Genomic DNA, 18693 nt, shown 5'->3' with positions numbered 1-18693 from the left:
GAAGGTTATAAAGCTGAAATTCAAACTCAGGTCTGTCTGACTTCAAAAATTTTGCATTAAACAAGTTTTCCATCCTTAAAATGTTTTAACATTAAGTTAAAACTATATTGTTGCATTGAACTGGTTTTGAAATGGATAATATTCATGTACCCTGTAAACAGTTAATCAGTATCTTATATGGGCCAGACCATATTTCCTAGCTATGTGTACAAATATCAGTTTACTTTATAAAGTAAATGATCATCAGGAGACTCCTGAACCATTACTAACAGCAGAAGTTAAAAAGTAATAGTCATCTGTACTGTAAGTTACTTTTTATTTGTCTTTTACTATTTTCTAATTTTTAAGAAGGTACAAATTAAATGATAGCCCATGAACTTTGGCACTATTCTATCTATGAGTCTGCTAGACTAGTGAAGTATTAAGTGGGTCATTTCATTCCTGAAGGCACTTAAAAATTGGCCACCCCAAGAGATGACTTAGCAGATAGGCGTGACTAACTATGCCAGGGTGGGCTTACTAAATTGCGTATAATATTAGTCAGTTCTCATACCATGGCAGTGATTTGGAGTTCCTTCTGAAATAAATGATGACAATGACCATGTATTTTTTAAATTTTTTATTAAAAATTTTTTAAAATTGATTTCAGAGAGATGAAAGGAGAGGGAGATAGAAACATCAATGATGAGAGAGTCTTTGATCAGCTGCCTCCTGCACGCCCCCTGCTGGGGATCAAGCCCGCAACCCAGGCATGTGCCCTGACCCGGAATCGAACCTCAATCTCCTGGATCATAGGTCAATGCACAACCACTGGGCCACGCAGCCCAGGCAACCATGAATTTTTAAAAATATCTGTTGAAGGCCTACTGTGTATCTGTGTGCTCATTACATACATTACTTGACTTTACTCCAGGGTTTCTCAGTCTTGGTATTATAGACCTATTGGGCCAGATGGCTCTTTGTTGTTGGGGGCTGTGCATTTTAGGAGATTAGCAATATTTCTGGCCTCTACTACCCAGATGCCAGTAGCACACCCACCCCCTTCAGTAGCAACAGCCCAAACTGTCTTCAGACATTACCAAATGTCTCTTGTTGGTCAAAACCGCTCCTAGCTGAGAACCTCTTTTATTTTCTCAATAACTCTAAGAGGTTGGTACTATTAGACTAATAACATTACTGATGAAACTGTGGCTCCACAAGATTTAAGTAAAATGCCTGCAGTCTCACAGTAAATTACAGAGCTGGAATGTGCATAGGTTGCCTGCGTCCTGAATGCTGTTACTGTGGTTGAAACACACAAGAGAAGATCTGCCCTCCTTCCCACCCTTGCCACTCCTCTATGACATCATAGGGTTGGAGCAGTGGGAAGGAAGACGGGGTGCACATGACACAGTGCACAGAACTTTTTTGTATCATGGTCCTTTATTTGACAGATTAATTCCATTTTAATTGGAATTCTGGAAACTAATGAAAAAATTTACAAGTGTTAGATGGTCTATTCTCAGGGTTTTTGAATGTCTGATTTAATTTTAAGCAATTAGCATGCCATTATGGAGGAGAATTATGTTGAGAATCAATATTACACTAAACACTAATATTTTATTCAGTATTAAAAATTTATACAAATGGTAATACAAGTATTTTATTCCTACTTTCTTTAAATGAGAAGAAATGCTTCCTTAGGGCGATCCCAGCTCCAAAGAAAATGTTATCTTCTTTGAAGACTGTTGGTATTATGCTTTCCATAGATCATTGCTTAAACGAATCAATAAGATTTAACTGAATGAAATTTGTTTATTTCTTTTTAAAGTGTATGATTTTTTCAGCATATCAAAAATTGTTTTACATTTTATAGCTATATCTCATGTTAAAGTGACAACAAAAGTACATTATTGCCCAATACTGCTAAAAATAGGACAGAATAGCTGTTATAATCCTGATTTTAGGGTATTACTCCTTCCCTTCCTTTCCTCCTTCCCTACCTCCCTCCCTCCCTTCCTTCTTCCCTTCCTCCATATTTTTTTTTTAAAAAAATAATCTTTGTTGATTTCAGAGAGAGGAAGGGAGAGGGAGAGAGAGAGAAACATCAATGATGAGAGAGAGTCATTGATCGGCTGCCTCCTGCATGCCCCCTGCTGGGGATCGAGCCCAAAACCCAGGCATGTGCCCTGACCGGGAATCAAACCTGGATCTCCTGGATCCTAGGTCAATGCTCAACCACTGAGCCACGCCCAGCCGGGCCTAGTTCTTTCTTTTTTCTTGTTACTCTACTTTTCTTTGATTCAGAGATAATCTTGGGCAGGAATTTGAACCCAAATGTATCCAGATTCTGCATTTTATAACTTCTTTGCAAACAGGAACTAATTAACGTAGATAAACTAAACTAGATAAACTAAACTAGATAAGCATCGAATAAACTAAGCTGGATTTCAAACCTACTTTCCAAATTGCGTCCCTGTGTGCCTTTCCCAGTATCTGGCCTGGCTGTGCTCTTGATTTTAGACTCTGGGCCCACTACATGGACCCTATGCTGCCCCCCCCCCCAATTTAGCCTGTCTCTCTTCTTCTACAATCCTAGCTTCAGTAGCTTTTTCAAGCTTCCAAGCTAGGATAGCACTGAAGGATTTCCATAGCTTGGATATAATGCAGGCATTTACAGTTTTTTATTGCTTATGTACTTCAATTCCCAACTTCTCAAATATTTGAAAACTATGAAAAAACTATACCTTTTATAATATCAATAACTTTGTCAATCATCGTACTCTGTTCCTCAGTACTAGACATGTTTTACTCCATATTTTAGAGATCTCCCAATTTGGTTGGCCAGATCAGTCAGTTTATATGCACATACCTTGAAAAAACTGTTCTTTAGGAAAAGGTTGCTTGAAATTCTAAAGGCACTATTAGAAATTAAAAACTGCCATGCAAAATCAAAGCAAAAAATTGTTGAATAAATTAAGCTAACTGAATATTAGAAATTGGTGGTATGTTCAGCATAATAATCACCAGTACAAATAGAAAAATTTAAATTAAAAAAACCCCAACATTTAATGGGTTGGCTCTTCTAAAATATTGATTGGATTTAAGAAGCATTTTATGCATGTGGCTATTCTGAAAGTTCTTTTAAAAATGAAAGACCAGTGCCTTAATGAGAAGTATTATTACATGAAAATATTTGAATCTGGCTTATGAAAAATAGGACTTGAGAATTTAAAATGTGTGCATAAAATGCAAATGGATTTAATTAACTGAAAACCCATAAGACAGAACTTCTTCAAATAAGCAATTACTTTGGGGACTAATAGTGTAAATAGGATCCTGATTCATTAGCCCAAATACCCATATGAGAGAAGGATCAGCAGATTTTACCCTTTACGTTATTTATGCACACATGGTAATATCTCATTAATTTAGGGCTTCAGTACGTTTAAAAAAATCTTTCAATAGTTTGTTCATGAGCCGGGCTGACGTTTACCTTTGCTTTGCAAACACGTTTATTTATAGGTAGATAATATATGGTGTTTCAAACATTTATTTTCAATCTTATGTACACTTTTTAGATGCAGAATAAACTATTTTCAGTGAACCTCGGGCACTTTACAAGCTCCTACATACATCTAATCTATATGCTAATAACAAAATGTTCATATGATTTATTATAACAGGTCTCCTTAAGGATTTTCTACTTTGTAATGTTTTGTTGAAGTTACTGTATGTAGTTTAAAGTAATAAAAGCCACATTTGTTTAAAAGTTATCTATAATTCAGCCTTCCCACAAATTCAGATATGCCCACCTACCTAATTTGTTAGAATAAATGAAATTTTACAATATTCACAGTTACACATATATAGAGAATTTTTCTCTTAAATATGCATTAGACCATATAAAGAAAAAATAAAATACAATGAAGAGTGAAAATAAATGTTTTGTGGGTAGACAAAGGAGATGAACTGCCTCAAACCATTGTAAATCCTTTAGGCACAATACTCTGGTGAAAGAACTCAATATGGGCCCTTTCTTCAAAAGCTGACTTTGTTTACTTGGGATGACTCAGTTTTAATCACTTGCAAAATGATAGTAAGTTTTTCCTATTAAAGGCAGTCAGTCCCTAGGCCAAAAGGAGTGGAAGCTCCAAACTAGGACATCTGGGAGAAGAGAACTGCTACCACACAGCAATCTGGCATTTCTAAATCACCCATGTATATGGCCATGGCTTTTAAGAGTCCACATGTCCATTTTCTGCACAAGATGCTACTACTGTGAAAGTTAATGAATGGAAACCTCATTTAAAGTAGAGTCCAGAGGCCAGAAGAGGGAGCCATCATTTACTACCACTTCATGTCAATTATAGACCCCAACAGGATGTATCCTCAGTTACACCTCAACAGGAAGAGACACCCACAAATCCATACTATTTTACAACTCCGGCAGGAGGCAGGAAGATTTCCTTCCTTCACCACTCAGTCACCCCAATGAGAAAATGTCACCATCCTGAACTCTTGCTTTCCTCCAATGATCTTTCAAAACAGCCCCTCCCAAATTCCTCCTTTTTCTCTATAAAGCAATGTTCCTCTCCTTTGCTGGTTGGGCTTGCCTAGTTTTTGCTGTAGCATGCTTGTCTCCAATTGCAATTCTCTGCTATCCAAATAAAACTGGTTTTATTTTTTTAGGACATTATTAACTAAAGAATTTTAGAAGTGTGTATAAAGTGGGTAGATGAGTTATGTTATTTTGATGATCAAAACCAATATTTAGGTCAAAATGACTCAAATTCTAAGCCAGATAAAATATATTAGACTAGAATTTATAAAAACCACAATTGAACTGGAAAATGGAATAGTCCCCTTTTTTAAATGAAACATTTTGAAGACAAATGTAGATATTATTCGTAAGTCCTCTTCACACAAGAAGCATTTCCATTTCTTTTGTAAATATTGTGAGAAAATTGGATGTAGGGGAAAGTCAATTCTGTTACCCAAATCAGTAGTTACTTACCATAGAAAGAGGGAAAAGAAACTTCAATTCCATTTTCATGACTTAATCAAGAATACTTGATGGAAGAGGTCTCTTTCATGTGCTTCTTCCTTGTTACAAAACCTGGGAAGGAGATCCAAGCATGGAATGTTTCATTATCAAGAATAAAACTCCTCAAACAATACAAGTTTCATATGTCAGTGATGATTTCTCTTCTGAATGAGAGCTATCTCAGTCAACTGTATGTTATTTACAGGTCAGCCAGCTGCCCACAAGAGTTTGAGCAAGAAAGGCTAAAATGATTACTGCCATCAGAGAAAAAAGTCCTGGGGTCGAATCCTCCTCAATATTTGTCTGAGTGAACTTTAAGTCTTTTACTTCACCGAGGGTCAGTTTCCCCATCAGATGGGAGATATGAAACCAGCTACTCAATGGACTGTCCTGATGATGAAATGAGATGATGTGTGGAAAGACATTTACTTAACAGTAAAAGTAGTTGTTTATGGTCTGACTCCTTAGCTTAAGAATTTGAGGTGGCTTCCAAATGGAAAAATAATGAAATGTGAATAAAAATAAGGAAATGGAGTTGAGACTATAAAAGGAGGAAGCATATATGTTACATATGTTGGTCAGTTGTTGAACTGATTGAAGCTATAATTTGGATTTGAATCTCTTGGTAATTTCAATAAAAGGAAAACTATTTTTTCTATAACTCCTATTATTAGAAAGGAGAAAACATATCACTCCCTCTAAAGGAACCAAGTATTTTTATCTTTCTGATATGAAATTCATAGAAAAAAAATTTTCATGTCAAACATGTTACAGAGAAATTGAGATAAAATGGACTATTCTGCCTAACAAGAGTAGGACTGACTACCTACTAGGGAAACTGAAGGGCGAAACAGCACTTTTGCTTGGAGGCAGTTATTATTGCTATAAAGCTTGTATTTCTCCTAGAGACAAACCTGAAACTCAAATTAGGGAAATGGTAAATATAAACCCACCTACTCCCAGTTAGCAAATCATCCAGCTCCCTTCCCTTGTGCCTTCCTAGCAGACACCTGAGGAGCTTCTTTACTTAAAGCACGTTCTCAGTAGAGGAGGAGTTTCCGAATAAGTCCCTGGCTGCTGCTAAGAGCTAGGGGCCAGAGCTGTGTGGGTGAAGCTCGATGCAGCGGGGTTGTGGGGCGGCGCTCACGGCGCTCGGCCCACTTGGCGGGGACTTTCCAAAAGGGAAAGAGGGAGAAAGGGAACAGAAGCAGCCAAATGATTATGAAAATGCAACAAACCACAGCAGGAGGCCTCTTCCTTGGAATCCACATGTTTTTCTTGAAATCTCACTTCCAATTTCCCAAGAAATGCCTCTCAATTTTCCTCCTCCGGCTCCTTTTCTACCTCCCCTTACATGTGGGCCTTCCTCAAAGCTCTTCACTTGGCAACAATTTCATTCACACCTATGGTTTAGTTGTATCTTTTGACATTTTTCGAGGCTAGATCCTCAAACTTCCTTTTTTCCCCATAGATAAACTCTCCCTGGCTTGAACCCTCGGTGTCATCTTAATTCTCCGTCTCCATTACTGCCCATCCCCACAACACGCAGGTCCACTGATTGCGGTTACTTTGCATACACAAAGCTCTGCTTCCCTTTCACACATCTAAGGCCATTGTCATATCAGAAATTCACCATCCACCATCTACCATCAAGGCAATGGCCTCCCATCTCATGTGCTCCCTGCTTCCAAACATCACTTCCCAGCTTTCCTGATGATTTCAGTTTTCTTCCTAAACCTCATGCTTCTTCACCTGCATTAAAAATTCTAACAGCGCTCCAATGCTTGTAGGATCAAGTCTGAAACTTCTCAGCAGAACTTTTCTAAGATCTGAGACCAATACACATGATCACTTTCCACATAACCTTTCTAATAATACTAAACCATTTTCCCTCCCTGTCTCTACTCCCTGCAAAAGCTGTGTCCTGCCACCAGGACTTCGGTTAATAGCTTTCTTCTGTTTGAAATGTTCATCTTTTAACACCCAGTTCAAATACCACCTCTTTCAGGGATCATCTGGAATTCCTGAGGAAGAATTCATTGTACCTCCCGCTATATGCCCAAGGACGCTTAACTGTACCCTTGCTGCGAAATTCTCATTTCTATAACTCTGGCTCGAAAAGCTTATAATATAGTATGGGAAACCTGCTTTATTTAAATTTCTGACTTCCACAGGGTAATATTCAAAGCCTGAATATTGTGCATGGTCTATAAATAACAGAAGATTAGATGATTTTAAGGACGCCATTCTAGAAAATGTTTCCTAAATAAGTGACAATAGCAAGACTGTTCAAATTTGAAACACGAAGGGAATGAAAGGAGAGAGGAAGAGGGAAGAAACCAAGTACAGATGGATGTGTTATTTTTCTCTTTTATTTCAACACATATCTGTTTGATGCTATTATAAAAATTAAGGGTTTACGTCTGAGGAAAATGTCGCATTTGTTTTCATGAGTCCGGTCACAAAATATTTAGTTGTTACGCATCTGAGATTACCACAGGAAACGGACTTCATGGCAGATCTCCCACTAAGGGTGGAAAATGTCTTCTTGCTGCCTATCCTAGTGCCCGACACATATAAGACAGTTTAATGTTTGTTGAATGAATGAGTGCTTGCTTCCTCACTTATCTCTCTCCCAGCTGTGCCCCCCAGTCTCTCCCTCTTGACAGCCAGACTATGGCTTTATTTTCTTACCTGTTGGCAGCTCACACGTCAGTCCGACCCCTGCCTTACCCCATCGCTCCCTCGGCTGGGATGCTGCTTCCACTCTGCCTCATCTGGGCACACTCACTTTATAACCGCTCCCTAGACAGTCATACCCATCTATGCATCACATCGATCCCAGCCAGGCAGGTGAGTGCGAAGATGAGTCACAAGCTCACCTCCAAGCCCCAGAGCTCTCTGACAGCTCCACACCCATGATCAGGTGACTGCTTGCTCCGCCCCGTGATGTTTGCGAGGCCTCTTAGACTCATCACATCCCGCATTGAATCTCGCATTTACCTTTGTAAACGTGTCCTTCTTCCAGTGTTCCCTGACACTTCCTCAGAAGATGGCTCATCAGTTTTATCTCCTGAATCTATTGGCTTTTTTAGAGATCACCAACATCTCATCCTTCGACACCGAGGGAAAGCTACCGGTGCATCTCTGCTGAAACAGTCCAGCTGCTCTACATAACTTTTACCCCTTGCCAACCAATACTCCGCGTTATAGCCAGAAATGAAATATAGACTTGATGATGTAACTAACTACAGTACCCCCAACCCTCCCAAAAACACCCCATCCTGCTTACTGGTCCTAGGAGAAAGGCATATTCTTTGATATGGCTACAAAGCCTGGCATGGTGAGGACCCTGATTACAGCTTCCCATTCAAGGTGCTGACTGCGCTCGGGCACCTGGCCTGCCTTGGTCTCACCCTGCTTTCCATACGTCGTGGCTTTCCCATACCTACATCGTGGCTTCTCCTGTACTTGTCTACTTGGCTCCCATACATTATTTAGATCTCATTTTCTAGGCCCTTGTATTTCTCCTTTGTAGCACTTAGAAGAGTTTCGGTTCCGTACCTATTCCTACCATTCTTCTACTGTCTGTCTTCCCCATCAGGATTTAGGCTAAACGAGGGCAGTGAATACCTGATGTAATTCACTGCATCCTCTCAATGCCTGGCACATAGTGAGTCCTCATAAAGATGACTTCATCGGAAGCACGGGTGTATGAAATGAACATGAAAATAAACAGATGTAAGTTCAGTGAGAAAAATGTAGCCTTAGCCTACTGTTTAAAAATTCTAAAGGTGAGCATAGTGTTGAGATGAGTACAAGAACACTAAGAGCTTTTGATGGATTTAAGAAATTAAAATAGGAGTGAGTCCTTTCTCTCCGAGATTCAGTAGTACATGAATGGGAATGATAGGAATTTTTGTTAAATGAAATTTTCATCTGGGCTGAAGCAACTGGTTTTAGCATATAAGATATATGCTAAAATATTAAAGTAGCATTTTCAACCCTATACTTGCCGTTTTCGCCACTGCATATATTGAACAAGAGCCATTGCAAGGAGAGGAAGACAGGATTAGGACTAGAGACATGCTGGGGAGACAAAGGAGAGAACAGATTTAAAAAATGTTTAAGTCTCTGGATTCTGGATATTCTGCTGGGTATGCTTTTTTGTATCCTTGATTCTAAAATCCATGCCGTTATACGAAATATAATTGTCTCTGCTTCCATATGGTGACAGAATTCTAGCAACTGTATCAGGATCTCAACAAATGGAACGAAAATGTTGCATAAGTTGTTTTCCCTCAGTTAAATTACAAATACAGACCCCCCAATAATGATCACACCGATTTTGTAAATTAGAATGGACCAGTTATAAATGTACTCTTGCAATTATGAGAGTAAAAACATTCCACATGGAAATAAGAGATGCCATCTGATTTTGATTTAACAAAGGGGGGAAAACACATTCCATTTAAGAATGACAAATAAAGCTGTCAATGTGATCCATTTATAGCTCCTCAGAGTATGCCTCAAATCCACGTAATGTTCTGAGAAGCTAGTTATTGTATTTGCTCCTTCAAAGAGAGAAGGCAGAGAAGTCCCCGATGGACTTCCATCCAAGGAAACTAAGGTTAGCTAGAATAACATGCATTAGTCAACGTACTAGGTGCATACCCCTTAAAGCGGAGAATGGGAGCTTCAGGCGTTTCATTTAAATAGTGTGTAACAATAGAAAAACTAGAATGCTGCAGGGAATAGTGGGGTGTGAACAAAACGTATTGTCTTCCTTGTGCATCCCCTGCAACCCTCCTCCCCCGAGTTCTAGGAGCTTCTTACTGACCTGACGAGGCCTCTTTCTGCCAAGCCTACTGCCAACAAAAATCAGAGCCATAAGATCTTAATTATAAATATCTAAAGTGGCATTTTTAAACATTTTATTATGCGTTATTTCAGGCTTAGGTACCAGGGCACTTGCTAAAAACAAACATTGGAAATAGAGTCTCCATTCCTTACCGCTATACGCAAGTTTCTCTCTTTTAAGAAGCAGTTAGCTATTAAATACATGTCCCGTACATATATTCATATGCAAGTATATATAAAACATGACCCCTTGTAAGCCATAACTAATTATTCTAATTCTCCTTCACATTGGCTGCTAAAAAACTGAGAACTAAATTTGTTACTATCTTCTAGCAATAGTGTTGAATTTCGTGGCATGAATTTTGAGTATGAATCTCTTTCCTGGCCCCATCTTATGTTCTTAGCCTTATTTTTTACTTTGACTCATTTTTGCATATCTTTTTGAAATATATTTTATATTGCTATATGGTATATTTTTTATTAGTCTTTCTGTATAAGCCTAAATCATTTCCAGCATATAAATAAAACATACAACATTTATAGGTAGGCTTTGTTTTCCTTAGGAGGACTGCAGAATTTCCCAAAATAACATATAATTTAGCTCAGTATTTCAGTTTTTTATTTTTATTTATTTATTTTTTTTACTGCTTATCTATTTATACAGACACATTTTGGGCTAGGTTTTCTAGCCTGAGGTCTGTGGACTCGCTCAAATTATATGCAAAATTTTGTCCATGTAAATATATATTAAGGAGGAGTTTCATGATTCTAACTCAATTCTGAAAAGTCAGTATGACCCAAGAGATTAAAAATTACTGATTTACAGTGGAATAATCCCAGAAGACCAGATTTTGATTTTTTGACATTCAACTAATTGACAAAATATTTATTATCTGCCACTATATAGGTACTCAGAAAAGAGCAGTAAACATATAGAGTTGATCTCTGACCTCAAGGCACTTCTAGTCCAATGGAGATGACTAGACAAAATATACAAATAAAACAATTGGATGGTTATGTACAGCAACCAAAGAGAGTAATGCAATAGAAGGTTAATGGTATTGGGTGTTCAGAAGACCTGTCTGAGGAGGAGTCATCTTATCTGGGCCAAGCAGGTTTGGAGGGAAGACTATTCCAGAGAGAAGGACCAGCTAATGCAAAGACCGTAATGGAGATACAAGCCTGTCATAATCTGTAGTTCATCTAGAAAACATGAATGTGAGATCTCCAAATCTGTTTTTCAAATTCGTTTTCAATACTTCATTCTAGAAATATCAGACTAATGGTATTTTGCATGAAGGTTAGATATATTTTCTTTGCTTTCATTTTCTTTTCTTTTTTCTTTTAAGTTTTATTTCCTAATGTGAGGGAAAGGTATCCTCAAAAAAAGCATCTGGTGTATTTTATTATCCATTAAATTCATTTACTAAATATGTGAATCTATCATCTTTAAGACACTGTGGAAGATGCCCTCAAGGCACTGAGCTCAGACCAAATAAAATATAACTGCCGTATATGTAACCATTATTATGTACCTCTCAGCCCGGACAGAGTGAGTAGCTTGAAGAGCCAGCCCCTGCTGACCGCTGCAGCAGATGACTCTAGTGTCCCCAAGAGCTCTGGCAGTCTGGAATCCATAGATAATATGAGAGTTCTCTATTGTGACTGTACATTTGGCTTTGCTACAAGGAAACAGATGCCCATCATACCTCGTAAACCAATTTTGGTCATTTCTATTTGCTAGATTTAAACACATTGAATTCCTCCCCCCGCCTTTTTTTTAAACCCTCTTAAGAAAAAGAAATCCTCATACACTGCTGGTGGGAATATAAACTGGTACAACCACTTTGGAAAACAGTATCACAAAATTTAGAGTAGAACTACCATATGACCCAGCAATTCCTCTTCTGGGCATGCGTATCTACCTGAAAAATTTGAAAACATTTATTTGTAAAGATATATGTACCACTGTGTTCTTTGCAGCATTATTCATGGTGGCCAAGACATGAAAACAGCCTAAGTGTCCTTCAGTGGATAACATATAATTTAGCTCAGTATTTCAGTTTTTTATTTTTATTTATTTATTTTTATTTATTTATTTAAATGGATAAAGAAGATGCAGGACATAGACACTATGGAGCGCTACTCAGCCATAAAAACGATGAAATATTGCTATTTGTGACAACATGGGTGGATCTTGAGAGTATTATGCTAAGTGAAATAAATCAGATGAAAAAGGACAGGAACCATATGATTTCGCTTACATGTGGGATATAAAACAGAACAACAAATGAACAAGCAAAACAAACACACTCATAGACACAAACGGTATGGTGGTTACCAGAGGGGAAAGGGAGGTGGGAGGAAGATGAAGAGGGTAAAGAGGGACAAACAGATGGTGACAGATGGACACTAGCCTTTGGGTGGTGAGCACACAATGCAATATTCAGATGATGTATTATAGAATTGAACACCTGAAGCTTATAGAATGTTATTAACCAATGTTACCCCAATACATCTAATTTTTAAAAACTCTTTTAGAAGGAATCTGGGAAAATTCAAAACATAACAAAATTATCACTGGACCTCAGTGTGAGATCTTCAGACTATTTGACTGAAAAATCACTAAAGGAGTTTGTTAAAAAGGTAGCTGTTTGGGTCTAATCTCACCCCTATTAATTCAGAACTGTGCGGAATGGCTACAAGCAATCTGGGTTTTTTTAAAAAGACTTCAGGTGATTTCTATGTCCTCTAAAGTTTAAGAATTTCTTTTTTTTAATGAGATGTAATACTCTAGCAAGGATTGCTCTCTAAGTTTAAGAAGAAAAGTTATTTTAGTCTTATAAACAAGCCATCATCATTTGGAGTTCAAAATATCAATTATCCTTTAAATGTATCTTGAATCTATCACACTAGTATTAAATGCTCTGCACTGTAGATTTTCCATTTGGAGCTTCCAAGCATTTAAACAGAGTTGGTAAACTAATGATAAATATTAAAAGGCTTCCCTGATGGATCATTAAAATGGTAAATGAATCACTGAAATTTATAGAGGCCATATGAAATTTAAAATAAATTTATCTGACCTAGGATGGCCTGCTATGTACTAATGCTGCTATTCAGCATGGGTCTGGGAAACCTACGACTCTTTGGAATTATTGAAAGAGAGCATCACTGTCCAAAGCTCCCTACTCTTATTGCCTAGGTGGTCCCCCAATTTTTTATTCCGGGTGGTGAAGAGAGTGCTGGTCTGGAAGTCAGGGGGCATAGGTTCTATAGTTTAGGTTCTATGTTTTTCTGAGCTTTAGTCTCCTTGTCAATAAAACAGTGGTTTAGATCATGAATGGGCCTCAATCGATCTTCCAAACCCAAGTTTCTGCTATTGTTTTGAAGTCAGTTTTCCCAGCTGTAAAATATGGGGGTTGGACAATGTGCAGTGTGTCCATTTGTCCTATGTGCCTGAGGACAGCCCTGTTGTCTCCAATATTATTCTTGGATCCCCATTCATAATTCAAGCTCGCTCTCTCTAACAGTTTAAGATCAGTGACACTTCATTTAGGTTATCCCAAAAAAGGGACAATATATTGCCACATGTCTTTATAAGAGATTCATTCAACATATACTTATTGGTCACTTAGGCCCTGGGAATACAATAATGAAAAAGACAGAGCGAGTTCTGGCCTCATCCTGCTTGCAGTCTGATGGGGGGGGGGGGGGGGGCGGGTGTTATAAGTAAAATAACTGCAGCTTGTAATCAGTGTTATATGGGATCACTAAGGGCTGGGGTAGAAAATAACAGAAGCCTAAAAAGTGTTTGGGAAAAGCCCTTGGAGGAGGTGATATTTACTTGGACATAAGGGAATATGAAAGATAAATTAGAGAAGTGGCTGGAGGGAAGGGCAGAGGAGAGTCTATTCTGAAATCCTGTGGGAGGAGCAGTTTATGTGTTTGGCAGCCAGAATCCTGAGTTCCTTCCATCTCTGGGAGTTTAATCCAAATCTAGAGAAAGGAAGTGAAAGGCCCAGAGGGTTTAAATGTGGCCCAGTGCCTGGCATATCATAGCTGCCCCAGCTCTTGATATTTCACCCAGTGCACTTTCATCCATGCCAAGCTGTTGGAACATGAATAGGGCAGAGGTTAAGTCACTTGGTTAAAGGGAGTGGTGCAGAGGGGAAGTTCTGGAATGCAAGGCCCGGCCTGTTGAGCAGCTGGCCATCTGAGGGTGCTGATTGGAGGAAATGAAACGAAAAGGCCACTGAAAGTGGGAAGGCGTTGAGGGGAGGCGTCCCCAACTTCCTGATTTTGCTAGTGGTGAATGTAGAGTTGTTTTCATAAAACAGAAAAGACCAGCCATAGCAATATTTATCCTTACATTATCATATAAGAAACAGGTTTTACTCCAGGAGACCAGTAAACAAAAGAATGACACACTTTATTAGTAAATACATGCAAAGAAAAGAATGTGATGTTAACGTGTCACTCAGTCCACTGGGAACAAACTAGTTCAGTTGTCTGCAGGATATTAAAATGATTGTGGGTGTTAAAGATGCTAAAAAACCGAGGCCATACTATTGGAGGAATGAATAATTTATCAAAGTAACTATGAGGATTTTCTTCATTGTCTATGAACAAACCACAGATTGAACTTCAGCCTTAAAATACCAAGAGGCGTATTTCATGGATTAAAGCGGACAGCCATAAGGCTAGGCTGTTCCACAAAACCTATTTGCCCTCCCTGTAGACTCACCCAAAACATAAGGGAATATTTATGGTTCAGGCACACACAAACCAAGGCTGACTATTTCTTAGTTTTAGAAGTTCACCGGGTCCCTTTTCCCCCAGCCATAAGGTAAATGCCATTCCATATATAACTTTTTGAAATGCTGCTTACTTTATGATTCTCTGCCGATGGTGCCTTATGGGAGAAATTTTATTTCAAAGTTTCACAGGATGCGAATTGAACTCATTACTTTACTCCAAACTCATTGTTTAATTGACAGGAAACATGCATTCTAAATCATCTTGTATGCATGGCAGAAGCAGCTACATAAATTTAACAATGAGTGGATTATTACTATTTAGCATATTTATGGAATTTTATATTTGGGAAACATTTTACAAATCTTTTATTAGTTAATCCTTACACTTCCGAGTGCGTCTGACAGGTGGTAAACAATGCTTTGGGTTTTAAATTGCCAATACATGAAAACTTTAGTGGGTAAAAAAAAATCTACAGCATTCCTCCTTGCTCCCATACTTGCCCAGAGCACATTTCTGAAATCTTTTTCCACTCACCAGAGAACAAGGCTAGAGGCCCGGGGAGTGGGTCACAGCCACCTGAAACGCTCGTAATAAAAAGGGCATATCCTGGGCTCTGTTCCAGGTTAGGTGGCCTACACCAGAGGAGACCTCACAAGACACCCAGGTGATGTGACAGGATTCCCAACAGAGACGCATCCTACGAATGTAGCCCCCCCAAAGCCCATAAAGAAGCAGTCAATTTTTCCAAAACTTCACAGTAAACGTCGTTTTCAGTTCTAATGATGCCATCCCTGCTGGATCCATGATCTAATGACATCACCAGTTATTCTCTTAAAATGCATGCACGTCTATGAAAACAATAAAACCCAATTCAAACTGAGAGAGTCTGTATTTTCCTTAAAAAAAAAAAATCCGCAAGTTTTCAAGACTAAGCTCCCTGGCACACCCACTTACCCACGTCCAAGTTTTTAAGAACCCTCCGATGGACACCTCTCCCAGGCGCCAGAAGGTACTGGAGAGCAGGGCACAGCGCGTCTTGGGCTTGACCCAGACCTTCCCGTCTGGGCCTCAGAGCTACCGAACCAGAGGAGCCGGCACGGTGGCCTGAGGGCTGGAGAGGCGCGGGCGCTGGCGCCTCCTGGGGACCCCAGCCCGGACCTGTTCTGCCCGATTCTAATCTCCTCTGGCTGAGGCTACTCTATCCCTCTGATCCCCCAGGCCCCGCCTCCCCCTGTGTGTGTGTGTGTGTGTGTGTGTGTGTGTGTGTGTGTGTGTGTGTGTGAATAAGATGACTATGTACGTTTTGGACAGTTAGGAGGGTGCAGAAAACACCCACAGTATTTTGGAGCCAAGCCCCTCTGGGGCCCTGCGCTTTCTCAGAGCTGCTGGGCAGCCGCCAGGAGGTCACTGTAAGGTAACCAGGTCACCTCCCTTAAAGGGGTGCAAAGGGATTGCCCGGGCCTAGTCTGTGAATAAGGGGTGTGGGTGGAGGTGCACGGAGAGGCCCCACCATGCCCCCGCCCTGTGCTCCCTCCCCCACCCAAGCCGAGATCCCGCCCCTCCGCGCGCCCCCGCTACCTGGGCGCCCTGGAGACCCGCGCGCACCTGCGCTCTGTTTAGCTGCAGGGCTGGTGCGAGGGCTCCGTGGAGCCACCGGGGAGCGCAGGCAGCCCTGGGCCAAGCCCGCTTCCCCCTCCGCCTCGCCCCCCCACTGCCCACCTCCCTTCCCCCCGCAGCCTCGGGCTGCCTCGCTCCCCCCGGGGGCAGAGGCCGGGGCCCCTCCGCACCCTCCCCGCGCTCCGGAGTCTGCGGGCGGGCGGGGCGCTGGAGCCAAAGCCTCCGGAGCCCTCGCCGCCTCCAGGCCTCCGGGGCTGTCACCCCACTTGCGCCGGCCTCTCACCAAGGACCCCGAGGCTTTGCTGGCTCAAGGGACCCCACCCTCCTCCAGGCAGGGCCAGAGGGGCGGCGCCCCAGTCTGGGTGTCTCCACCACCCACCTCTGGGACTGGTGGGGCGTCAGGGGGGGGCGACTCCTTCCACAGATGGAGGCAAAGTCTGGGTCAGGTTTCTGACGGTGTCAGGGGCCAGCCTTTTCTTGGAGGGACATTCTCTAGCCAAGAGACAGACACTCGAGAGATTGTGTCCGCGAGTTCTGCGGCATCACAGACGGCGCAGCGCTGCGCGTCACCCTGCAGCTCGCGCAACCCTTCGCCAGGCCCTGCGGCCTCCAGCGCCTTATCTGTCGAAGCCCTGGCCGGGGACACTGCCCAAAGTCAGAGGAACTTAGTATTATTATTATATTTAATAATAATAAAGATGCTAGAAACCAGTTAGCTCTGTCCCAAACTCTCAGTTTGGTCACCTCTGAATAACCCAGCGATCAGGGTTCCTAGGCCAGCCTGGACCTTGCACGTCCCTGTCTTTAGAACTACTCGTCTCTCTTCCTTTCCATTCCCCCCGAAACGTGAAGGAGGGGAGAAAATGAAACGTGACAGAATCAGTTCGAAGAGCTTTTAACAGCTGGTATAAAAGCTGTTATGACCTTCTAGGAGCTCACATTCTAATGGGGGAAAGAGCTGCTAAACAGACAAGTACAGACATGATTAATTGCACCTGAAAAGTTGTATGTGGAAGGATGGAGTGCTAGGAGAGGGAGGACCCCCTCCAAGCGGTGTGACTTTTAGATTCTTCTTATGTTTTGAACCCTAGGATGATGATGCTGTATGTATGTGTGTGTATGTGTGTGTGTATATACATACATACATATATATATACACACACACACATATATATATATCTACCATCTTTTTTTCATATCTCATATCCAGTCCCTCAGGTAATCCTGATAGCTCTAGCCCCAGAAGGTGTTTCAAATCTAACCTCCACTACCACTCTTCCAAACCAGCATCACCCATTTGGGTTTGGATTTGTGAAAAAGCCTCCAAACTTGTCTTCCTGTCCTCAGTCTTATCCCTGTGTTGTGTTATCCATGTAGGATTTAGGGTGACCCTTTGAAAATATAGGTGTTAGCTCATGTCAATTCTCTATTCAAAAACCACCCAAAGGCTTCCCGTTGCGACAACATGAGCTTGACCCTAGTCACCGAGGCCTTGCTTCCTGCCACCTCAGTTCTCTTTCTTTCTTCCCCATCGCTCCCCCTTCCCACACTCTGCCACGGCCTCTCTGGCCCTTTGGGCCTTTCTGCAGTTTTTCAACCATCATTCTACTACTGCCTCTTGGCCTTTGCGCCTGGGCTCTCTTTCTTTAAATATTCAGGGGTTTACATCAGTTACATCAGATACTTACTCTCTTGTCTTCTTTTCAGAGAGGCTGTCCTTGACCACCTATTCTAAATCAGCTCCCTCTCTGAACTCCCTCTCTCTGTCTCTTTAATCTACTTAAGTTTTCCTTTTAATATATGCCTTCATGTGTGCACACCCCCCCCACCCCCCCCCACTCCCCCCCCCACACATAAGCTCATTGTCTGCTGTCTACCCCCTAGAATGAGAAAAGCAACTTGGTTATAGTACCAGGCGCACAGAAGGCACTCAATAAATATTTTTTGAAGGAAAGCGTATAAATTATGTTATGGACTGAATGTTTTTGCAAAATTCATATGTTGAAGCTCTAACCCCCAATGTGACCTGTATTTGGACAGTCTTTGTGGAAGTAATTAAGGTTAAAAGAAGTTATAAGCTTAGAGCCCTAATCTGATAGGATTACTGTTCTCATAAGAAGAGACACCAGGGAGCTCGCTGTAGTGTTGAGAAAAGCCCTGAGAGCACTGGGTGGGTAGGCACAGGTGTCTGTAAGCCAGGAAGCGAGCTCCCCTGAAACCAAATCTGCCAGCACCTTGGTCTTGGACTTCTCAACCTCTAGAACTCTGAGAAATACATTTCTGTTGTTTAAGGATCCTATCTTTGGTATTTTATGGCAGCCCCAGCTGACTCAGACAAAGAAAGGGTTTAGGCGCATTCTGCTCTGATTCAGTGTGGCTAATCATTTCAAGATCACTAATGCGCAAGATGGTGAGACGGTGTGACCTTT

General features: G+C 41.0%; 1 protein-coding gene across 1 annotated transcript in view; it reads right to left on the bottom strand.

Annotated features, from left to right (window-relative positions):
- RHOBTB1 (Rho related BTB domain containing 1) overlaps nt 1-15855 on the bottom strand; it is a 107960-nt gene extending 92105 nt beyond the window's left edge. Inside the window, exons 1-2 of the mRNA XM_081158745.1 lie at nt 15602-15855; nt 4997-5098 (exon numbers count right to left, since the gene is read on the bottom strand). The gene's annotated coding sequence lies outside the window, so the exon portion shown is untranslated. The remainder of the gene's footprint in view (nt 1-4996; nt 5099-15601) is intronic.
- Nucleotides 15856-18693: the final 2838 nt, after the last annotated feature.

Source organism: Miniopterus schreibersii, assembly GCF_964146895.1.
Source record: "Miniopterus schreibersii genome assembly, chromosome: 14".
Lineage (NCBI taxonomy): Eukaryota > Metazoa > Chordata > Mammalia > Chiroptera > Miniopteridae > Miniopterus > Miniopterus schreibersii.
The sequence above is the reverse complement of the archived record's forward strand: the minus strand, read 5'-3'. Positions and strand labels throughout refer to the sequence as shown.